Genomic DNA, 25,445 nt, shown 5'->3' with positions numbered 1-25,445 from the left:
CAAAAGCTGAAAAATCATAATTGTGTTTTTGTTACAGATACAGATCCACGTGTTTTAGAAAAACAAGAATTACAGCAGCCAACCTATGTTGCTCTCAGTTACATTAATAGGTAAGCTATTTTCAGAATTTATAGCAACTTCATATTTGCTACATGTTTATTTTTAAATGTGTCTTTTATAACAGAATAGAAAAATGTTTTCAGTTATTTCCAGGAGATTATTGAAAATTAACTCTATGGAATTTTGTTTCTGTGTTGGGGACACGTGTGATGTAGTTTTCAGTGCCTGTGGTTGAAAACGTGATTGATTTATAACCTCATTCTGTAAGTATTTTGTATGCAGAGTTAGAATATGCTCTTTTGACTTCGTAAGGCAGTGGGGAGATTAATGGATTTATGTTTGAGTGGAACTTTTAAATCCTGGGGCAAAGAGGTGCTTTATGAATTCAGAACATTGTTGGAATATCTGACTACATCAGACTATAACAAATTGAAAGAATTTAATATCAGAAAGTTATTTAGTAGCAGCTCATCTTTTGGTAAAAAACATTCTCAGCAACTGACTCCATCTGTGTGGAGTCAGTTTTTTGAGGTGGTTTTTGCTGAAACCAAACATGTGAGCATAGGTTTAGAGAACACTTAGAACTTGATCCATCAGTTCTAAAAAGGGACTAGGTGTTGCAGCCAACTCAAGTAATTCAGGAGACAGTGATTTTTGGAGAGAACTGAAATCAACTTATATTAAAACATGCACCCAAAGAGAAGCAAAACAAAATTAGTTTTTAATGAGAATAAAAAACTCCGCTCATAATTCAGCACGTGAATTTCTGGTGTCTGTCTCTTTTTTATATATATAAGGTGAAGAATGTTTTCGGTTTCTTGGGACCAGAGTTCAGGGTCTGAAGTGCAAAACTAGGAACGAATTATCTGTACTGTTTCATTTTAATGTCTTTTTAGAAAACAAGCCTTGTCTAGGGAGAGCTTAGAGTTGGAGGTGCCTGTCCTGTGTCAAGTTCTTTTATGAAGCATGTTTTTAAAATGATTCATTAATACGAACATCTACTTGCATATCTATTTTGGATTTCCTACTTAGCAGCCTTCCACGGAAGTGAGAGAAATCATCTACAGTTTTCTGTTACCCATAAATTTTGAAATATTTTTAAGTAACACCTTCAAAACACATCAGATACAAATAAAAATGTATATACTTATCTGGATTACTCATACAAAATCCGTTTTGTTTCTAGTGCTTAGCATGGGTTTTTAAACGTCTATAATTATACAGTAGAATCTTATTTATGCAAATCTTAATTAGCCTACTAATTTTGGGGAAAAGGATGACTAGGCTTTTATAGGTTAATTGTACTGAGTAGGACTTTTTTAATTGTGTGCTCTTGTGTTTTGGGTAAAATGGGTCACCTAGGTATGCAAATTTGTGTGATACTTAGCCTTATTCTAATAAGAGTCTATGAGATCGTCACATTCATTCTTTCGGTTTATATTGTAAGCCACGTTGGCAGCAAGGATCTAATGACACAGGTGTTGTACTCACTAAAGAAATAAATATCCTGCCAGGTGTGATTTGGGATGACAGAAGAATAAAGACAAGGGCCACACGTACAAAACCACCAGAGAACTTGAGTCAAGTGTGATAGTTTAGCTTAAACTGGGATATGTCAGAATCCTAGAGAGTCAGGTCATAATCAACGGTGTGAAATTTCTTGGATGAGTCTTCTGGGAGAAAATGAATCATTTTTTTAAAAAAATAACCTTTTATTATTACAGCATGTACAGGCATTGTAGAAAATTAAAAAGTATAATCAAACAAAACTTTTTTTTTTAATTAAAAGATCACATTCCCACCACCCAGATATCACTACTGGTAACACCTTAACACATTTTCAGGAAGAAAAGATGGATATAAATTTTAAGGATAGGAAGTCCTGTTAATTTTGTGATGTGAGAAACAATGGCAAGTCTGTGTAATGGAAAATAGTCCGTGTCATATTTATACACCTAGAGGGAAAAAAGTATAATAGGAAATAAGAAAAGCTAGAAGATTTTGAATGAAAGAGAATATCGAAGAAATAACACTAGGAAGAACAAATATAACAGTTTTATGCCTTGTGCTCTGTGCTAGGCATTTTTTTTACATTGTTTATTTCACTTAATCTTCACATTAGCCATACAAAGGAAGTACTATGTTGGTCTCCATTTCACAGGTGTGGAAGTTGAGACTCAGAAGTTAAGTAACTTGCCCTATGTCCCCGGATCCTATGCCGGGGGAATATTGGGTTCAAACTTGCCCAGTTAGGCTCCAGAATCTGTTTGTAATCCCTGTACAGCCTGATTTGTTGGGATATCAGGGAGTAACGTACTAGTTTAGAAAAGAGGAGAATTTGGAAAACTAATGTTGGAAAAATAGGGTCGGGCAGCTGGGCAGAGGAAACACAGACAAAAATAAGAGTAATTACCATGCCATGGATAATTGGAGGGTAGAAACCTAATAAAATGAAACAGTAGGAGACAGCAGAAGCTAAAAATGCTATGAGAGAGGTGACCAGTAACTCCTAAATGATATATTGCTACCAGGAAATGAGTGTGCAAGGCATATCCTAGCATAGCTGGCCTCAGCTGCAGTGGGGAAGGGTACTGTAGCATCTTAGGAAAGGGCGGAGCACAGTGAGTGCACAAGTGACAGGTGAGCTGTAGGGTGAAGTCAGGTGAGTCTCTATCAAAGGTCTGATGAGAAGCATTAGGTTACATCTGGATATTTCCTTCAGGTTATTGTGATGTCGTTCAGCTCGCTAGCTGCTTTGAGGTGACAAGATAGCTTATTAATAACTTGTGACACTCCAGAAATGGGTAACTGAGATCATTTAAAGACATAATAATATGCATGGCTATGGCTGTTAATGATACTATTTTCTCTACAAAACATGTTTTTATTAAAATAATTGAACTTTCTAAATTAACTAATTTTTAAAATATATATATCATTTTTGTATAAGTCGTAAAGGAATATCATGCCTAGGCACAAATTGGTACCTTCTTGTACTCAGTCCTTGTCATTTATTACTTAATAAAAATGTAATATTCTTTTATACCAAATTACAGCTCTACTCAGATCCTCTAAGACTCCCTGCACTGCTTGGCAAAGTAGTAGTTAGGTTTGACCTCCTCTAAAAATGGATTTTTTAATTTAGCTTAGTGTTTGCTATTAAACAGCAAATTCTAAAATGAGTTGCATAGAACAGTGGTTCCAAGGAGAATTTACCAGTTTTCTGTCTGTCTCTGTCTCTGTGTCTGTCTGTCTGCCTCTCTGTGTCTGTCTGAATGCCTCTCTGCCTCTCTGCCTCCTGCCTCTCTGCCTCTCTGCCTCTCTGCCTCTCTGCCTCTCTACTCCCGCCTCCCGCCTCCCGCCTCCCCTCATTTCACAAAAGGATTCTTGAGTGGATTAAGTTTGGGAAATCCTGAGCTAAATAAAATGGGTTTCTTTACCACAGGATTTATCAGATTCTCTCTTACAGTGATACACATTTTACCTCTCCAAGAGGGATAATATAATCCTCACATGTGCCCGATGCCAGAGCACATTTTCTTGAAACATCTGCTGGGAGTAGTTCTGCATATACCAGTTGGGGGTGGGGTGGGGGGAGGGTGCTAGAATTACATTGCTTCCACCTATATCTTCATCTTCCCCAAGGAACCTTGATGCCCTTTATTCAGGCAGCTTTCTATTTTTCTGACTCAAATGCAGAACACTATCTTTTTTTCTCAGTCAACTGGGGCAAAGCAGGACAAAATTGTGCCTTTATCTACTAACTCAATCAACTTCTGTTCTTGTGCCTCTTTTAATAATGATCCATTTACTTCTCACAACCTGGCTAGACACCTAGCTGGTTTCTATTAAAAATAAAGTTTCTGTTGTTTTGTTTTGTTTCTGCTTAGAAACTGTCACTGTTTATGCCCCCTATCGCCAATGTAATTCTCTTCTCTCAGAAATAGGGCTTTGCTATGGTTGAGTCTGGAGCAAGTGTTCGCCTGCTCAGGTTTGAGTCTTGTCTTTGCTGTTCACAAGCTATGTGAGCAAGCTGTCAAGTCTCAGTCTCTGCTTTCTCATTTCTAATAATAATACCTTCCTTATTGTGTTAAATCAGTCAGTGCATATAAATCACATATAACAGTGCCTGTGACAGTGTTATATGAGTAATAGGTCTTTTTACTATTCTTTTTATTCTGCTCATGCTAAGTCACCCTTTTCTCTATCGAGTCAGTACTTAGAGGAACAACTACAAAATCTCTCTTTGCAGTGGGACCAGAACGATTCCCACCGGGAAGTTAACTCCATGAGGGTAGAGACATTTTCTGTCTCTCACAACTGCATCACAGCCCTCAGAACCGTATCTGGCATGTAGTAGACTCCCAATAAATACTTATTGGATGAGTGAATGAATGAGTGTAAATGTACGTATGCGTGAACGAGACAGTGAGTAAATGAGTGATACTAGGAACTCTAGGGGCACTTCGGTGAGAAACCAGAAGCCTCTACTACCCATGTGCATTGTGATGAAAACGCAATGTTGCGCAACTTTTATTCAGCAAATATCTGGACTTCAGCATGAAAATACACTTGAGATTGACCATCATTAATTCTTCCACCATAAACAACTCGACAGATATGCAAGATAATGGTTTTTCAGACTCAGGACAATCAGCGGTACAAGACCGTGATCACTGAGGAAAGAAACGCCTGGCTCACTTTCTGAGGATAGTTTCCTTACTGTAGCGGAATGAGCTAGAGCTCAAGCACAGCACAGCAGTGTCACTAAGCTGAGGACAGAGTGGTCACAGTTGGGGCTACTAAAGCTGCTGGAATCTGTAGCGCAAGGGGACTGGAGATGAGGCATCGTTGCAGAATGGGGCCATAAAAGTTGGTATGAGGGCCCTTCATGAGTCCACAGCTAAGGGTGGGCTGCACCTGCTCGGAGTAAGACTGTAAGTCTTACCAAAGAGCTGCCACAGTGGTGAGAATAAACCAGATCAGAGGACAAGCATGCCGGTAGGCACTGTGTTCCAGCCCAGCCAGTGTGGAAACAGCTTATTAACAACCTAATCTTCCAAATGAGAGATCAGACCTCAAATTAGAAATAAGGACTCTGTCTTAGAGTGACTTGCTCTAGAAACACCCTAAAAACACCTAAAACCAAAGCTTCATAAGATCGTCAGAGGAGATAAGAGTTTGGAGGTGAGTCCTGACAATTTAGAAGGTCTAGGGAAACAGTATGAGCTTTCCACAGATTTGCCCTAATAAAGGATAAATCTAGTCCTACACAGGTTCAACATGATCAGCCTGAAATTGAACTGCCTGCTAGAACAAAAATCAATAGCCTTCATAGGAATGAATCAGATGACACAATGTCTAATATACAGTAAAAAATTACTAGACATGAGAGACAGGAAATTGAACCCTTGGACAAGGTATAAAAAGAAAAAAAAAGTAGCCATCAATAGAGACTCTCCAGATGGCCCAGAGGTTAGATTTAGGAGACAAAGACTTGAAAGCCACCATTATAAATGTGTTCAACAACTTGAAGGGAAAATATACCAAATAAGAACTTGTTCTGAATGAAAATGAAATCAGTCTGGATGATTTTTTTATAATCCTGCTACCAGAATGTGAAACTGCTTAATGAAAGCTTTCTTCCTCTTTCTCACTCGAAAACCTCACCTAATTCCCCTAAACTCTCACTCTTGCTGTTTTAGTTGGATTCATTTTTGCCAGATTATAGTCTGTCGTAGCCTCGTAAAAAACTACTGCAATTAGCCAAGTGTGCAATGGCCTGTTATACAGACAAACCTGAATCATTTTTTAAATCTAAAGGCAGTGTTTTGTTTTCTCATGAAACCACCTGTTTGTGGTCTTCTGAGAGCAGTCATATTTATCACAGTATGAGACATGCTTTTCTGTTTTCCTCCTTTGTCCACCAGATGAGGTTCTGTGTGCCCCAACCCCACACTAATGGCCGTGGCCTCATGCATGCCATAAACATGTTGCATGATGTCAGATCTCAGGCACCAGACATTGTGCTACCGTTTTCTTAGCCTGTGTTTTTATGGACATCAATTGAAACAAAGCTGAGATGGCTGCCTGCCAGATTTTCTTTGCAATATCTCTCTAACCTGATTTGGCTTGCTCTTTGTGTTCTGCAAAACCCATGTGCTCTCAGAGGACATTGGGAAGCTGAATAGAGCCCTTGCGTGACATTGTGGCTTGCTCCAGCTGCCGGCATAAAACATGGTAGGAGAGGTGAGTCTTGGCAGAGCTGGGTGACATGGTTCTCTTGTTAGACCTCTTTGTATAACATACCTCTTTGTGGTCTACAGTTTGTCCTTAGGGCAATTATTGTTTTAAAACAGGTTGCTTTTACAACTCATCATATTAGGCCATTTTTTGAGTCTTCCTATGTCCACCCATAGGTATTTATGAGTAATCTCTATTTTATGCATCTTTGAGTCCAGTCCAAAGCTACATTACCTTTTTTCAAAATTTTCGAATTTATTACAGGTCAGTAGACCCATTTGTAGAAACCCATTTTCTGGAATGTGTCCCAAGCAGAGCTGCTATGCTTTTAACATCTCTGACTGTGACATTTCCTTGCGGAGCGGTCTCCATGGCTGCCGCCACCCCTTGTGCCACGTTTGCCCTGAGCTCTCTGGGGCCTCAGGCCTCCCTTCCTCGCTCGCTTCCACCTTTGGCCGGTTGCTGGATATTAGCTTTGAATTTACCGATTTGGATTAATTCTTTTGTCTCCGTGTCCTTGCCCACTCATCTCTGTTCCAGGCCTCGGGTAACGCGTGTGTCTCTCCTCGGGCTGGCTGCTGAGGGTCACTGCAGAAAAGCGCTCAGCGGTGCGATTCACCCCACCACAAACGCAGCCCCTCGTAGAGCTCGGCCGGCCAGACTGCCGCATAATCCTTTCATCTCAAGTTAAAACCTTGCTAAGTGTATCAGTTTCAGGTGTCGCCCGTTGTATTCGAGACCCTACAGGACTCTCCCCAGCCCTTCACCAGCCGCCGGTCTCAGCCCCAGGCCTGAGGCGATGGAGGCCGTTTCTGTCTCACCTTCTCTCATCGGGATCTTTCACCCCGTTCTCTTCATTCTCTCTACCTTGTCAAAGCCGTCAGCACGGCCCGCACTCCACATTCATCTCATCTCCGTGGCCTCAAACTCTCCCTCCTCTGGCTTCATTTAGTCACAATGCGTATATCCTAAAGTCTCATCCGTCCTAAGAAGCCCTGTCCATTTGTGGTTTCTCTTTACGGATAACTACACCATCTTCCTTGAGACCTTCCCCACCTGGCCTACCTGCCCTTGATGCCCTTGGCCACTTTCAGATTCTGAAACCTTTTCTGCCCATTAACTTGTTTGGTCCTGGTTCTTCTCCTACCTCTTAGCCAAACAAACGGAGGCTTCTCCCTCAGCTTTGTCCCCAGTATGTGGCGTTTCCATCTGTATTCACTGCATTCCGTGAGTCTAGCCCTCTGGGGAGAGGGTAGTCTGTAGCTAATTCCAGGTTTCCTTCAGTCCTCATTTGACTGCCCACTACCCCTTGGTATGTACGAATGTCTACTACAGACGTAGCTCATCCAATGCGGGGCCCGCACCCCCCTCCGACACGGCTCTGCTTTGGATCCACTCATTGGTTTTGGAGTTAATCATCGTCTGACCATCTCCTTCCCTCTCTCCCATTTCCAAATAGCCAGGCACCAAATCTGTAACATCTGCATCCTAATCAGCTCGAATGCTTCCGCTGCTGCTGTCCTTCCTTGAGGCTCTGACATCCTGGTTTGGATTGTCCCAGGAACTCACGCACAGGCCCGGCCTGCCCCCACTCTCTCCTCTACAGCCCTGACCGCCAGCTGCCATCAGAACACGCATCACAAGTATCCGTCCCTCAGCGCCATGTGCAGAAACCTTCCACGTTTTGCCCTCAGCTTGCTGTGTTCTTCCTCTTTTCTCCATTCTCTTCTGACTGTGACAATTCTGCTCTTCAAGATCGACTTTTAATGCCACCTGTTTTATGAAGGTTCCCAACCCTCCCAGAATAAGTTGTTTAAACAAGTATCCCTCGCCCCCGGGCTGCTGACTGGTACTGGTCCATGGCCTGTTAGGAACCGGGCCACACAGCAGGAGGTGAGTGGCAGGCGAGCGAGTGAAGCTTCATCTGTATCTGCAGCCGCTGCCCAGTGCCAGCATCACCGCCTCAGCCCCAGCCCAGATCATCAGGCATCAGATTCTCATAGAAGCACCGGTCCCTGGTGCCAAAAAAGTTGGAGACCGCTGATTTAAATATTTAAGTTCTTTTTTCAAAATCATAGCATTGTGGTCATACAGCCCATTTTGCTGTGACCATCGAATCATTAAATTTAAATTTGTGTACAAATGTATTTAAGATCATCAGCTCTCTCTTCCTAACCACCCCCTCACCCCCTACCTTCTCCAAGCCTCCTGTTCCAGAATAACCAATGTTAAGGGCATGGCGGGTTTCTGTCTACATTCTTCATATATGGAGGCATATATGTTTGGTTGTTTGCAACATTCGTTTTTAAGAGAATTCGAGAGAGGCTGAGGGGAGAGAAAGAGAAAGAAATGTACAAAAAACATACATAATAAATACTATTGTTTCGCTTTTTATTTAACATCTCTCTCGGTCAAAGTTAGAGACAGAAGTAACTCAATTCTTTTTAATGGCTATGTAAAATTCTAAGATGTATGTCTAACAATTCAACAGTCCTGCTACTGACTGGTGGACATTCAGGTGGTTTCTGGATTCGTTTGCAAGTGTCTGCATTTTTTGCCACTAACGGATTTGGTCCCTCTGTGCTACGAGCCAATATTTCTTTACTTGTATTTCTACATGAGTAGAATCTAAGTCAGATTGCCTCCCTCTCCTGCCAGTGGCTTCCTGTCACACTGGGAATAAAGGCAAAACTCACCATGGCCAGCAGGGTTTCTGCGATCAGGCGTACCCCAGCCTCACCTCTCACCAACCCCACTCCCGGCAGGAGCCATAGCCCCTGCTTCTTGGAGCACACGCCGCTCATCCTGCTCCCAGTGCTTGTCCTTGGTGGCCTCCTTCCTGTCAGCGCTTCCTGAAGTTCACTTTCTCAACTCCTTCAGCCGTCTGGTCAGATGTCACCGGCACTGCAGGGCTTCCCTGAAGCAGTCCCCCTGCCACCCACCTCGGTGCCCTTCCTCTGCTTTCTTGGTCTTCGTGGCACTTACCACCACCCGAAATCACAGCTTCATTGTTTTGTTGTTGAGTGCCCGTCTCCCCCTGGAGAATGCGAGCTCCACGGGGCAAGGCAGACTTGGTCTGTCTTCGTCATCCCTATGTCCTCGGCTTCTAGAACAGAGCCTCGAGCACCTTAGGTTTTCAGTCAGTGCGTTTAGAGTAAATGCGTGAAAAACGATCACAGTTTCGTAGGTGCCGTGTTGCCCTCCCCTTATGTCTTTCACTCACCTCTTGATTTCCTGCCTCTTCACACCTGACCATATGGCAAGCACTTCGTGGTATGGAATGAAATCAAGGGGCCGCTGCGCATAGGGGCGAATTCTTAGAGCTAAGGGATGACCTTGGAGATCCCCCTCCACCACCACACACATTTACAAATGACTCGAGGCGCTGCACCTCTCGTTTCATTTGGAAGTTCAGATCGCTGGCAGTCGTCTACTTGATTTATCGTCTTCCCCTTACGTGCAGCACCTCAGAGTTAATTAAGAAGGCCATGAATCTTCCCTCCGTAGCTCCAACGCACTCCCATTCGCTGGATACTCTCATATTGCTGAGACTGTTGATTTGGGACTCGAGTTGAAACATTACTTAATTTTCTCACATTGAGTTCATTATGCTGAGCCTAAAGACTCGTCTCGCCTTCGAAGGCCCATTCACTCGCAAGCTTTAAAATAGCTTCATGTTCTCAGGTTCTAAATAACTTGTTCTCATTTCCGCTGCCATGGCCAAGACCTCGCCTGTTGGCTCAGAGCAGTGCAGCTAGGTCAGCCTCATGTCCCCAGAAAGACCTCTCCATCCCCAGCCACACTCTAGTCTCTCATCTCTGGTCTGCGCATAGGTTGTTTCCAGCAATAGCAATCCAGAGTCAGAAAGGACAGCCACACAGCCATGGTGTCCCAAACAACACGCAAGACCATCCAGCCCAAACAACTGAAGACAGTCAAGTCGTAAGAAAGCATTAACCTTAAATCATTTAAAGACCAAAGCTACATTTTATTGAAATTGTCATATCAAGGAAGAATGAGGTGTGTAACAGAAAATTACTTTCCTTGTCTCATCGTTTTCAACACAGATTAGATTCAGTTTGTTGAACACCTGCCGTGTGCAGAGCACTGGGCAATGCATTTTACTGTGTTGTCTGTGAGCTCACGATGACCCTGCATCACAGTTCGTGTCTCTTACACCTATGACAATGAATTCCTAGGGAAGCTGTAGAAGAAGCCTTGGACCCCTCTGGTGAGCTGGTGAAGCCTACGAACTATTTCCTAAAATAACATCTTTAAATTCATAAACTAAACTATCTAAGGTTACAAAGAAAACCAATTATATTAAAATGTAAATATCAAAATATTTAAAATTACAAATTTGTGATATGGTAACATGTGCTTCTTTGTGAAGGCCTTAACTAAGAAAGCGTAGGTGCCAGGTTAGTAGCTTCTATAATTTCAAACTAGTGATGAGTATAAACAGTATTTTGAGATGTTACACTTGTAGTGTGATAAAATATCTGTGACTTCTATGGGCGCAAACGTGATGTTCGACAAGCCGAAGGATTTACACAGAAGCTTTCTCAGCGGTTCCCACCTTGGATCACCAAAATGTCCCTGCAGATTTAGGTGACAACATGGGCCCATGTAATTTACAGATGGTGAGGCCCGAGTACAATCAGCTCTTGCCAGCTCCCTGTCCCCTAATGAGAGGTGATCCAGCGTGCCAAGACCAGAAATTAGATGTCGCTTTTGGAGCTGTCCCTGCTTTCTCGGCAGTGTCTCTCCATCTTTTCCTGACTGTGCCTGGCTGGCTCAGTCTTCATTTCAAGCGAAGGGAGGTGAGCCACAGTCAATAGGTGTTCCTTTCGGAAAGCACAGTGTCACCTTGGCAAATTGCGTGCCCCCCTCTTTATATCAGATACTGCCTGAGTTTGCCTTTTGCCAGGCTCAGGTTAACAGCAAAGGCTAAGTGGTGTCATTATCCTTAACCACCTAGAGAAAGAGTGTCAACTACAGGTGCCTCTATGTAGACTTTCAAGAAAAATAGAATCTATTGTTGGTACAAACTTGACTTATTTTTTTTCACTGTCATCATTGGAACAGATTCATTTGGAGCAAATAAGCTGAGGAGTTGCTGATACTTGCGCTTCATTGTGCCCGTACAAACATCCGTTCTTTTGTTTATTGCCCATTTTATCATTGTGTTCGGCACCAACCATATCCAGTGATGTACAGTTCTCCTGGGCCAAACAAGTATGATGAAAAGCTGGTTCTATGTCGCATTAATCTTTGCTAGACAGCAGCCATATTTTTTAAAATTCAAAGCCAGAATGCGTTTAGTTATAAAGGTGCATTATGCTGTTAGCTCATTTACCCTTTAAAAAAACTATTTCTGGTTTTTGGCATAGATTTCTCTCCGGCTAAGTCATCAGAGTCTTAAAGGAGCATACACATATTTTTTGTATAATATCAAAATCAAAGAAATCTTAATTCAAACTTGAAAAACTATTGTAAACCTTTTAATTTCTGATTCCCGAGGTTCCACATCTTTGTAGCCCCTAAAACCAGTTCCTGGTGCTGGAATTCTACCTCATACTAGCCTCCTTTTCCCCATCTGTTAATAAGCTCATGCAAACTGTGTGAATCGTGGGACTTATTCCATTATGTGTAGAATGAAAACTGCTTACGGCAAAGCAAATCAGGACTTTCAGTGGCCTTCCGTTTGATATCCATTTGGGTCTGGTTTCCTTTGCTCAACACATGTTTTCGAGATTCGTTCATATCCTTGCATGTATTGGCACGTGTTTTGTTTTTGTTATATAGTATTTCATTACACGGATTACCGACCTGACCCATCCTCTTGTTGATGGTCTTTGGCTATTATAGAGTCGGTGAACATGCTTACACCAGTCTTACTATGGGCATAGCATTCATTTCTCTGTGGTCTCTTACTAGAAGTAGAATTGCTGAAGCATGGTATAGGTGTGTATTTAGCTGTTTGAAACAGCCGAAGAGTTTTTGAAAGTGATTGAACCATACTGCTTACTCTCCTGTAGGCAAGGCCCGAGACTTCTGGTTGTTCTGCATACTCACCAACACTTTATATTGTTAGTCATTTCAACTTTAGTTATTCTGGTGGTTGTATAGTGGTATTCAAAACAATTTATTTTTGATCTATCACACCTCTTTATTTTTATTATGTAAAAATGCTAAAATAACGGGAATGCAAAATTGAAAGAAATAGCACTTAGATTTTATCAACAAGATGCTTTTGTTTCAAATGTTTATCCACACGTATATTTAAAAACTGTAATAGAGGAACTGTTTTTAAAGTTTTGCTTTTTCACTCGTTTTTCTTGATGCCCGCACAATGATAGGTAGTTTTTTAAAATCCTGGCTGATTCGAATTCACAAATACAGCTGGTAAGAAGACAGGAGTCCATCTTTTTACAAATAAAAGTGTGCGTTGAATCTCTTTACCAGTCAGGAAATTGTGGGCTGTCTCTGTATTCTGTCTTCTCTGCGTGCTGTGCCCCACAGGTGTCCCTGAGCCATTTCCTGCCCAGGCCTGGGGATGCAGCCAGGTGGGCCTGTCGCATCTACCCTGCTGCTCTCCCTGGTGCCCTCTTTCCGTGCATCTTGGTCTGCTGGTGACTTTGACCCCCAAGGCCATCCATCCTAAGGTGGGCACAGCTGCATCAGATTTTTCTTCTCAAAAATGAGAGCAGCTTTATTACTTCTTTTCTGAGAATAAAAGCACTGTGCCTAGGTATACATATGTATATAATAAAAGCATAAAGACATCTGTGGAATGGAGAACTACAAAATATAGGATAGTAGGTCTCTTTGGAGGTGGCAGTACCATGAGAAGGAGCAGAGAAAGGGCTTCGCCTGTGTTGGGAGTATTCTATTTCTTAAGCTGAAGGTGGATTTAGAGGTTTTTGTTACAGTATTCTTTAAACCATTGTGAAATTTTAAATGTTGCACACAATGCATTCTCATTGTTCATGATTCATATGTCAATGAAGGACATGAAAGAGAAATGAAAATCACCTCTATTTCTACTATCATGCACAGGAAATATACCACTTTTAAAATTTTGGCCTAGTAATATACCACTTTTAAAAAACAGGATTTTGTGTGTCCTGTTTTCTCTCTATATTTATTTCCATAATGACATTTGTTTTTATATATACATATGTGTGTATAAATACATAGAGAAACAGATACTTAAGATGTATAAGTGTCTGTTTTGCCATTTCTTATCCACAATGGGAATTAGAATTCTTTTGACTCTTTGCCAGCTTGAAAAACTTAATCAAAAAACATATCTCATCGTTGTAATAATTTTCATCTATTCGATTCACTGTCTTATTTTTTTTCTCTTTACAAAAGTAATATTGTGGAAATTTGGCAAAATACTCAAATTTTTCCACCCAGAATTAATCATGGTTAATAATTCTAGGTGTTCTAGTTTTATTTTTCTTGTGTATATTTTCCCAGAATTATACCACACATAGAATTTTGTCATTTGCTTTTCTCACTTAACTATATTGTAAACAATTTTTGTCTCTAAATGTTTTTTTTTTAATAATCATTTGGCAGTTTTAATACCTAGAACTTATTCAGCCATTTCCGGCATAGGTCATTGGATTGTTTTCCATTTTTCACTGTTATAAATGATGCTGTGATTCCCTCGGACATGTTTCTAGGACTGAGATTCAAGAGTGTGAACAGTTTAATACTGACGCAGACTGTCAGATTATTTCTGTAATGGATGTAGTCATTTTTATTCTTACCAGAGATAAACAAGAATACTGTTTCACCCTTTCCTTGCCGGCATCAGGGTTATCATTTTTAAAACTTTTGCCAATTGAATATTAAGGAAAACATCAGTACGTGGTTATAGATCTTTGTTTTTCTTGGAGCGGGGCCATAATAGAACAGTGCTAGATCTTTTCAACACGCCATCCTTTCCAAGCTGTCTTCTGGAATTCTTTCCAAAAGGGTACTGAATATGAAGTCCAGATCGAAGCCAAGATTTATAGCCCCAGTATTCACAGAACAATTATTACATCATCCAAATAAACTTATAGAGTCTCTTGTTTGAAACTGAATCACTAGATAAACATTTTGTGATTCCCGAGGAATAAAGGTCATCTTGTGTTCAGGCTTGTTTCCTCCTTTTTACCATTTGTGATCAGTCTTTGAAAATCAATAAGGCCGCAGAAGCGTAAAGAACTAGATGTGGGAAGATTCTGACTGATTTTCTGGTTCTCTTTTCAACAGCCCCTTTCTGCGGCCCCCCACTTCTTCCATCCCCCACCAAAGAGCACACATCTCAGGTGAGAGTCTGTCATAAGACATGGTAATTGGGAAACGATGCGGGCCCTGCCTAGCCCACTTCCCGAGACCTGTACATTGCTGCACCATCTTGCAGTCAGCCTGGATGTCCCAGGCAGTTTTCTTGTCTGAACTTAAGCCTCTGGGAGGTTAAGCCACTACCTCATCTTTACTGCTTGTACTACTTCTTTGCAAGTTACCAGATCAATCCCAGACCTCTAAAGGAATGAAGAAAGTACTGGAAAGAACTTTCCAAGAAGGTTACCATGGGAAGGTCAGACAGTCAGGACCATCTCTTGAGAGTTTCCAAAGAATGTTGTTTACTCAAAAGCTTCAACTAATACGAAAGCGTGAAAATAAACCTGGCTTTCCCACCAGAGAGATTTGGCTGCGAGTAGCGATTGTGGCAGGCTATGTTATCCTGCTTCCCAGTATTTACAGAGGCTCAGAAAAGGGATAGTGCAGTGTATGGAGTCCATCCCATCACAGGCTCAGCCACATTCCATACGCCATCGGTGACCTTGCCTTCCAGGAGTCCCCACCCCCACGAACATGCCGGTGTCCAGGGTCGACCTTGAATTGTGTTTTTCTCACTTGTGACAGGAATAGAATTTTGCAACTCACTCTTTACCTCTCCAGTTCTCTCTCCACTGCCTCAATCTGCACAGAGTGAGGTTTCATTACTAGATTTGCAATAAAAATACTATAAATCATGGAAGGCTGGTGTAAGACAGACTGGGTGGGGATGAAAGCAAACAGTACTCTCTTCCCAAGTTAAACTCAAACCCAGCATCGGTGCAAAGCACCTTCTCGGAAGAACCTGGCGTCGTTAGCAGGCGCCTTACCCTTCCTCGCAGAGTTGCTGAATGTATTGTATAGTGTTAATAGGTCAAATGCTTTTAGCGAATCTTCTAGAACTAAAAAGTAATGCCAGTATGCCGCTTATAGAACATTAGCTTTTCCTGATTCTGTTTCCATGTTTTGCAATAGCAGGGGAAGGGGAATTCAGATACTTCCAGTAGCTTTTCAACTGAATGTTCATGACAAAATACAGAAACATATGTCTCCAAGTGACACATCACTTGACAGTTAATATTTTTCGGTCTCATCTCGTTTTTGCATGTGCAGTGGCCTTAGCGGTCATGTGTTTTTATTCACGTAGTCATATCTTTATACCCTGCTGCCTGCCTTGTTCTAGGGATGGACAAGACAAACTCCAGAAGTTAAATTCAAACAAGCTGTGCGGGAATGAATTTCTTTTAGGGATAAGGGAGGAATGCCTTCCAGTCAGGAAGGATTTATGATTTTTGGCTTTGTTTTTCTCTTTCGGTTTTCATTAGTCTTTCGACTTAGCAAAGTCTAATGTGCTCAAGATTTATAAAATACAAGGATCTTTCATTTGTTGTCAGGAGTAAAGATCAAGAAGGGTTAATCCACACTTTACCGAATATGCCCAAAAGTGCTCCAAAAAAATGTCACCTAGAAATATAACATTTTTTAAACAGGGAGACATTCGCCAGTCTTCTTCGTGTTGTCAGATTTGGGGAAATTTAAGGATATTGTGATCCATAGCCCTTATTCATCTCAAGCAGTAATTTTGAGGCGTCAGAAGACTTGAGTGATAGATGTTTGTGTGTGTTAATATCAGCTCTAAGGAAAACATATGTATCTATGCCGCATGAGACAACTCGATTATAAAGCAAACGTGTCCAGATCTTCCTTTAATGCTGCCACCAGTTCTACTTTATCTTAAACTCCGCCTATAGAATGGATGCATTCTTTTATTAGATACCTGACTTTTTTGTTTGCTTATTTGTGTTTTTAAAAAATCATGGCACAAAGTTGGGCTGGGCATACGACAACTTGAAAAAAGAAATGCAACATTGTGGTACTGTCAGGAGTTAACATGTGATCTTTGCTTAGATTTCGCGCTGAAGAACAATATGTACATATTTTAACCTTTGAGTCTGATGTGTACTGAAACAGTGCAGCGTCGGCGTCTGTAAATGAAACCCTGTAGCTGTCACAGCTGTCTTGGCCGCTTCTGAAAAATCTACAGTGCATTTCTAGTTGTTCTCATGCTGATAATGTTAGAAAAAAGAAACACATGCGAACATACACGCTCACAGTCACTGATGCCATGATAAATTCCAGACCACAAGATAGACTGGAAGCGCCCCTCTCTCCCCTCCTCCTCCTCTCCCCTCCCTCTCCCCCCCCTCTCCCCTCCCTCCCTTCCTCCCTCCCTCCTCCTCCCTTTCTCCTTTCTCTCTCTCCTCCTTCCCCCTCCTTCTCTCTCTCCTCCCTTCCTCCATTCCTCCTCTTTTTAAAAATAACTTTTCTTCTGATGAGCTCGAGCATTTTAGCTAATATTTTAAGGACTTAATAGATTCATGAGTGACTGTCATCAGCATCTGAGGTGACCCAACCAGCCGTCCGTAAGATTGCTGGCCACCAGAATAGGTCGGTTCCTTCTTCCTTTGGTGTCCTTAGCCCGCTTCTGCTTGGCTCCTTTGAAAAAAACTTAATATACGGTATAAACCATTAAAAGAAACTATTTTTCAAAATTATTAAGGAAATCCTAAAGTAAGCTTTGAAAATTATGGACTGGGGTGGATCATTTACATTCTATTCTAGCCCAGTATTTCAGTGTGTTTCTTTTAATTATTTGAGTCTCATTCTAACAGTATAGACATTGGTTTGAGGTTCTAATCAGAACATACGTTAAAATGTATTATTTCATGAGCATTTTCCATGTTGCTGTATCTTCAAAATTACTATTTTTTAAATGACCACATAATTTACCTTACATAAGATAGAGCTTACGGAAACATGCCCATGTCATGTGTAGTCATGATGGCTACTCACAAGGTTCCATTATTCTAGATTATACTGAGGCAAATGTCTTTTCTGGTACCTATAGTTTTTTCCTTTTAGATTATGTCTATAGAACCTTTTCTCAGAAGTGGACGTTCCAGTGAATCTCTAACGTCCACTGCCCCAGTGTGCATATTGGATGATGATATCTGTTGTACAGTCCCAAGGGAAATCTTAGATTTCTACTAAGTCCCAAACCATTTGGAGAAGAGGAGGGTATAGGTGAAGCACTAGAGAAATTCACAAATGCCAGAACTATATTACGGATACATAAGTAACCGGTTCATATGTTGGCATCATTCTCCACTTACGAAGTTACTTTAGAGTAAGAGAAAGTACTGCTCACATACAGTTAACCTTAAATCTCCCTCGGTTTCTTAAAATGGAGTCATTTACAGGCATCGATTCATTTGCTGTCACTTGTGGGATAACTTGTACACAAGACCCCAGGATTGACAGCCACTCCCACACGACCATTTTGTCTTAATATGAGTAACCACTGGGAATGAGGAGGGGCAGTTCAGAATTTGAAATGAAATAGTAAATTTTTTCTCCTCCCCAAATTAGCTCTGATTCTCTTAAAGTTGGAAACACAGCCCAAAATCTTACATCGTTTCAAATTTAGAGTTAATTGAAATTTAGCTGTGATACAGAGGAAAATGATTATTTTTGTACTCCTAAAATTGTCATTGACTTAACAAACAAACTAAATTCACAGAATGCTGTGTGCCAAACTGTACATAGTACATAAGAGCAAATAGATTCCCCAGGAAATTCTGTCTTATTATGTGTTCGCCTTGATTTACAGAAAATCAATCCCAAAGAATTCCACTTCAAAGCACAATATGCTTTGGAATTTGAATTCCCTAATTCCGAAGGCTCGTTGTGTTCATTTTGCTCTGTTTATTAAATCAAAGAAATAAATGTTAAGCCTATACAGTGATATTTTAAAGGAAAAGACGGTGGGTAGAATTCTTTCTGTTAACCTCTAGAGAACTTTAGCCTGTTGATTTAAAGGCACAGAAAAGATTTCAGTTTATTCCAGACAGGCATATGTAGGATTATTCTACAGCCAGGGCCAAAGTTCAAATTCCCCACAATATCAGGGGAAATTCTCTGTTTGGCGTGTTACTGTTTTAAAAGCAACTGCCTTTCTTGCCGATTAAAAGTGATTTTACCTCTTGTGCTAAATACCAGAGTGAAAGCAGCAGATAGAGAAGCGCTTGCATGTCTATTTGCTTTTACCCTAAGCCTGGCCATTAAAGGTAATTAATTTATGGCCTGGCAAAGCCTGCTGCCTTTCTTCTACGGATTTGTTCTGTGTTCAGCGTGGGATTCAAAATGTAACTTGTACCCAACATTTCTGATCCCTTTGGTTCCCCTTTGCCTTGGAGAGTCCGGGATTAGCATGGAATCTTTCTGTGTTTAAAAAATTAAGTCTTGACCCTCATGGATTGGGGAAGACGGTAAAAAACCCCCAATCATTAAAGCTGGTTGGACAAGCTTTTCAGAAGCGAAACATGTGTCCTGTGAGCTTGGCCTTCCTAACACTTAAGGCTGTGGATTCCAGTAATTTTTCAAATATTACTGTGATCATTTTACCCTTCTCTAACATAAAGTCAACAAAGTTAAGCACATTTACAATCAGAAAGTTTCGAGGGAAACGTTCGATACCTCTTATCTGTGTGTTTCGTTTTTCTGGAAGTGCAGCTAGTCTTGTATCTGGCAAATTCTCAGTAAGTCGAGTGAGGATGTCCATTTTGTGGGGAATCACGTTAGCGAGCATAGAGGATTCTCAGGAATGCGTATCAACCAAAAGTGGGTGTGCAGAAAGCGAGAAGGTTGGAAATTAATACTATCAACAATCTCTTATTATGTCTGAGATGCCATCTTCATTTTACAGATGAGAAAACCCAAGCTGGAAATGGTTACTCATCAATAGTAGAGCTGAGATTTGAACTTGGGTCTTTCAGGTTCCAAAGCACTGGACCAGTACAGCATTCTGCCTCAGGGTGATTACAGTCAACCTTTGACATCCGTGATGGAAAGATCCTGAGAGCACCTTGAAGCCCTAAGATTCTCAAATATCATCACATGGGCACACAGGAAAATGCAGGATTCCTGTGGCTGGAGCTCCTACTAAAACTTTTAATGATATTTCCTTGTTTTATAGAAAATGTCTAGTGGACAGGTTCATGTCATAGAGCTGATCAAAGTCAGCATTCCATTCTTTAATCTGTTCAAGAATGAATCCAGGCAGATCCCATCTTTCCTGCCATCACTAGCTCTTGCAGTCAGCTTTCTTTGGGGGGAATATTTTCCTGAACAATAAACTTGTTAACACTTTCACCAGTGTTCCTAGGCACGTATATGGTGACAAACAGAAAGCACCTTCTTCCACTCATGAGGCGGTAAGAGGCAGTCACTAGGGCCAGGTCACTTCCTGTGCTGCTCACCTGCACACCCAGCCTTGGGCAGCAGTCACAATTCAAAGACATGCCTCAGGCAATTACATCTCATATACAGATCATGTATTATAATTGCACATCATGGGTCTGTGGGAGATGGCATAGCTGAGTGGCTAAGAACACAGCCTCTGGAGACAGACTACTTGGATTCAAATATCAATCCCTCTGATAAGCTGTGTAGCCTTGGGCAAGTTACATAACCTCTCTGTGCCTTAGTTTTCCCATCTGTAAGATGAGGGTCATAATACCTACCCTATTGGCTGTGGTAATTACTAAATATAGTAATACATGAATGAAAAGCACTTAAAACAGTGCTTGGCACATAGGAAGCCCTATGTGATTGACAGTTAATTGTCCCCCAAGCTTCTCATAGAAGCAAGTTTGAACAGTAAGCCCTCAAATGCCAGGTTTCCGTTTCGATGAGGAGATTTTGTTTTCACAGTCGGCTGCTCCATTGCCTTCTCTCCCATGCTCGCTTTGTTGCGCCCTACTTTTTCTTGTGTTATATATATCTTCGGTCTTCGCGGCTTTTTTTTTTTCTTAACCGGTGTCTGTCATCCATCCTACACACACCTTCAGAGACTCCCCTAACTCCTCCCTTGTAGTTTCTTTTCGTCTCACCGGCCACCAGCTTCTGTCTCCCAGCAGCAGGCTTTTCTGCCTGGTCATAAGCAGCGTTGGAGAGGCGCTGACATAGCCTCTTGGGAGCTTCTGAAAAATGAGCATTCTCCCTCCAGATTTCACTCTCTCGCAGCTTTGCTTTTTACCAGACTTCTCCAATTCTCGCTCTGCTGATGGTGCCAAACCCGCAAATGCCAGGGCAGCCGCAGCGGCCTCAGCTCTCTTGCTGTTCGGAATGTGTCCCCAGCAAGGTTGAAGCTCCACCTCACACCACGGCATAACCTTTTCGGTCACTGAGGAACACAGCAGCAAAGACGATCTGACATTGGTAGAGCCAGTCGATCCTTGGCACATTTTTATACCATGTTTCTTCTCTTCCGACTCATTGTGCTGGATTAATTTATCATGGGTTATCCCAAAATGAATGCAACCTAAAAAAATGTTCTATGTAAGTTCGGTGTCACCAGGAAGAAAAATATGCAGGTTAAAATTTAGCACTTAGAAACCGGAGGTTTTCTCCCAGAGGAGAAATTCTCACTTCTGGATGCCTTAGGTACTTCCGGTCATGTGGTTTAAAAGAGACACATGAACTGTTGCTATGTAAAATTTTCCTGTGAAAAGGCGCTTTAAATAAATAGCTCTAATGAATTGGGAAGATTTCATGTTCTGAAATTTCCCCTTTTTCTGTAAGGACGTTGCTCACAGATTTATACCTTTTCCAAAGAGAAGAATTAGGGGAATTTAAATGCATTGTCATGCTAAGTAAATGATGAGGTTTACAGTATTTCACTTTAACCCTACTATGGATTCCTATTACATTGCTGCACTAATCTGGCCCTATCTGTGAGATGAAGATAACGTATACCTAAAAGTGCCAGGTACTTTAGGAGAGACAGAGACAAAGAAATATAAAATGTCCCTACAATCAAGTGGAATGACATACATGGACACTTAATGCAAAAGATCGCATATGGCCTTGTGCCAAGTGAGTAGCTCAAATGATCAGTGAGTGCTATGACTTAAAGGAATTGAAGTACATTAGGTTCTCACTTAATGTCATTGGTAGGTTTTGCTAATTTAAGCAAAACAATGTGTAACGAAACCAGTTTTACCATAGGCTAATTGATTAAAAACAAGAGTTAAATTCCTACAGCATCCCATCAACATTATCATGAAATGACCTTATTCGAAGACCTGCTGCAGTTGGAGAAGCTTCATGGAGGAGGGAGGAAGTTAGGCTTTGCAGTATAGGTAGGAGTTGACTAGCATGGAAGGAGAAGGACATTCCATGTGAAAGGATTAGAAGAATGAAGGACTTAGAGGTGTTTCTGAGATTGGTTCAGAGGACCCTGAGTGTGGCTAGAAAGCATCAAGAATATCCAAATAAAAATCCGAAGTCTGTTTACTCTCTGGCCTCGTGCAGGTTACCTAACCTCCAAGCCATAGTTTTCTAATCTGTAAAGTGAGCACGATAAGGAATTAATAAAAAGCCCACACAGTTTTTAACACTCAGTAGGCATTTTCCCAAATGGTTCCTGGTATTAATGTTACTGCTACTGTCACGATTCTGCCAGTACCATTGATAATCTTGTCACCACCCTTCTACTTCTCCTGTTCTATTACAGCCACTGTTACTACTGTTAATACTACGCCGATTTCTATTAGCAAGTCACATCCCAGCTCTTTCCCTGCTTGTCCCCTTCCCCCAACCCCATTGCTATCCATTCTCTTCTTCCAAAATTTCTTGAAAGGAGACCTGACCGGGGCACAGCAGGGTGCGTCTGGTGCAGATGGGACTGCAAAACTCAAATTCCAAGTCTGAATTCAAAGGCAAAACACTTGAACTTACTTTACTCACAAATTACAGTGAGTTAAGATAAGTCACACAGAACTGGACCCTCAGTTCCTAACACGAATGAATCAGAACCCAGACTGGGCTTCAGGGTTCACTAGCACCATCGTGCGCAGCTCCAGGAGTGCCACCAGTAATAAGATCTAGCTTGCCAGGCTGGGGGACCAGCAGCCACGCACCCTGTGTGTCCCTTACATCCATTAACCTCCTCCTTTCCCTTTGACTCGAAGCCGGCATTAAAATTTTTTTTCTACTTCAGAAGGCATTCCTTCCCTTACAACATTCGAACTGCTCTTTGGTAGAAAGTCTGCATCTCCCACCTCAGTGATCTATATTTTGAGCATTTTCTTGTAGAGCCACCGCTGAATATCAAGTGCCATAGGCTAATTGATAAAAACAAGAGTTAAATTCCTACAGCATCCCATCAACATTATCATCAACATTATCATTATCATTTTGTCGTCTTTTCCTTTTGGAACAGGAAAAGATGACAAAATATACAAAACTGGTAAAACCCATGCATTGGTTTTTAAACATGACTTTATGTCGTTTCAGACAGACGAATCTGTAGAGGAGCAGGAGGAATAAGAAATTAGTAAATTAACAAAGGTGACCCCATCTCTCACACCTGCTCTCTGTGTGATTAATGATAATTCCTATGCTCATTGCTGACATATTAGACCATTCTTTAAGGATCCCTATGTGATGACCTATTCTGTCATTTCTTATTTCACTGACCAAGGTCCCCTGCTGCATAGATATGCAACACTTGTCTGCTGGGTATGTTAGATATGTGTTTTATTGCTGTATCTGGAGGTCTGGAATATTTTATTTTACAGGCTATTCTTAGAATTTCCAATTAGCAAATTTTAATTAACTAATTGAAGTTTCTTATTACGAAGCTTTTATGATTTGTCATAGTAGTCTAGCTGTGTGTGCACCCTATTCTATTAAGAAGCCATTAAATCCTTAGAAACAGCCTGTGAATTCATTAATCTTGCTATATAATGGCAGTAGCCTGGGTAGAGAGCAGGGCATTTGTAAAGTAGTGAATTAAAATCTGAGGATCTTCTAGATGATAGAATATTACAACAGTAGAGCTGAGCTAGGGAGGACAATCCAGCACTCCAGATAACCCAGAGCACCTCATTTGGATTTATTTTTATGCTAATTTTTATTCATCCATTTTTTAATGCATCTATATCTGATATGTTCTGGAAATTTACAATACTTCTTACTGCTGCATGAGTTGAAATCCTTCAGAAACGTCCCCATAAGGTGAACCAGCCCAAGATGTCACTTCTTCCAAGTCCACCTTGAACATCATCCCTTTTGTCACCTTTTCCTAGAAAATAAAAAGCACAAAATAGGTTTATTTTATAAGTAAAAGAAGCACTGAAAACCACTTTCTGAAGTGTCAAATGAGGCCTGATATCTAGGATCCAAAAGCTGGAGATTTCAGGAATGAACGAGGCCAGCCCATAGCAGATCTAACCAGTGTACCGGAAGGTCACAGGAGGAGTGCTTTGAGCATTTAAATACAGTTCACTTACCCTGGAGAGAACCCAGGGAGGTTCATCTGTCAAATCCACACAACTAGTTGAGGGGACATTAGGGAATATTAGCAAGCTATTCATGAGGTTCAAGGGCATTGACTCATCGCGGCTAACACATTACCCTCTCTGATAGCATTCTCATGTCAAAATATTTTTTGAATACTTGAGTCATAATCCCACAATCTCAATAGGGATCTTTGGACACATGGCAGAACCAGAGAGAGAAGTAATTGAGTCAAGGATCCCTTGTTTTCTATAACTAGTTGGTCATCTGCTCTGATGGGAACACGAGGGTAAAGTTATATCCAAATTAGATAGGTCCCACGTTAGCCCAACGTCACCTTCTGTCTGTACGTATAGCTCTCGGAGCTGGATCAAGGTTCCGATCCTTGTGCAGTGCCTTTCAGATCTGCACCGAGCCCGTCTCCCACTGCTTCATCCACGCCACATCCACCAGTCCACCCCCATCAAAACACAAGTTCATCTGCTCATCCCTCCAGTGCGGGAGGTCAGCATGTCCCAAAGTGTGCTCTTCAGAACGCGCATTCCACGAGCTGCTTTTCAGAAGGACTATGTGGTCAGCTAAGTTTGGAAAATGCTGTGCATTGTAGATACTTCTTCGTGATGCACAGTTTAAAGATTCATGATGCAAATTAAAACCTCTGAGAATTTTGTGTTCTCCAAAGATATCTGATCGACTCTGCTTAGCCCAGGGGTGCCCACATTTGTGTGACTGTAGAACCCTTTCGGAAGTACTGCATTAGGTCAAGGTCGTGCCTAATTGTGGCCTCATGTCTTATGACCACATGCAGCTGACACTTGTGTAGAAACATGCCTTATAGTGACACCTTCACAGTCAGTTGTAAAATGAATGTAGTCAAAACGCTGAGTGGGTTTGGGGATCGGGGTGAGAGGGCAGAGAAAGAAGCCTATCTACACGAGTCCGTAGCAGTCACGTGCAAGTTCACAGAACAGCAATTTGTTCTTGACCCACAGAAAGCCTGAAACTCGAAGAATCTGAGTCAACTTCTTGTTCTTTTTTGGAAGCCAGGAAACTTAACAAGGCTTTGGGGAGGTGATGTCCATCAGGAAAACACTTTCTCGAAAGCTAATTAAAAGTCCTGGAGTACTGAGAGCGTGTCAGGGAAACAAATCATCTCGGTCCGATTGGAAAGGTCTCTGTCAAAAGCAGCCAAGAGCATTAACTTAGCACCATTATAAATGAAACGACATAAATTACACTTCTTTTTCTAAAAACACTGAATTCAGAGAATACGTGTTGGCTTGATTTTCAGGAGTTACAAAGGATGTGTTTCACATATTACTGCTTTTTTCTATTACTTCACAAATCTGGCAAAAACCAACACTGAATATGTAAAAGACTAATATATATTTTTAAAAAGTATATGTAGGCCAAACCACAGGAATTTATTGGCTGGG

The 25,445-nt window shown here is 41.3% G+C and overlaps 1 protein-coding gene across 1 annotated transcript in view; it reads left to right on the top strand.

Moving 5' to 3' along the window:
• The window catches only part of JAZF1 (JAZF zinc finger 1), a 300,556-nt gene that overhangs the window by 170,115 nt on the left and 104,996 nt on the right, over positions 1-25,445 (top strand). Inside the window, exon 2 of the mRNA XM_039862621.1 lies at positions 38-110. The gene's annotated coding sequence lies outside the window, so the exon portion shown is untranslated. The remainder of the gene's footprint in view (positions 1-37; positions 111-25,445) is intronic.

This window comes from Pteropus medius, unplaced genomic scaffold (genome assembly GCF_902729225.1).
Source record: "Pteropus medius unplaced genomic scaffold, Ma_sr-lr_union100, whole genome shotgun sequence".
Taxonomy (NCBI): Eukaryota; Metazoa; Chordata; class Mammalia; order Chiroptera; family Pteropodidae; genus Pteropus; species Pteropus medius.
The sequence above is the reverse complement of the archived record's forward strand: the minus strand, read 5'-3'. Positions and strand labels throughout refer to the sequence as shown.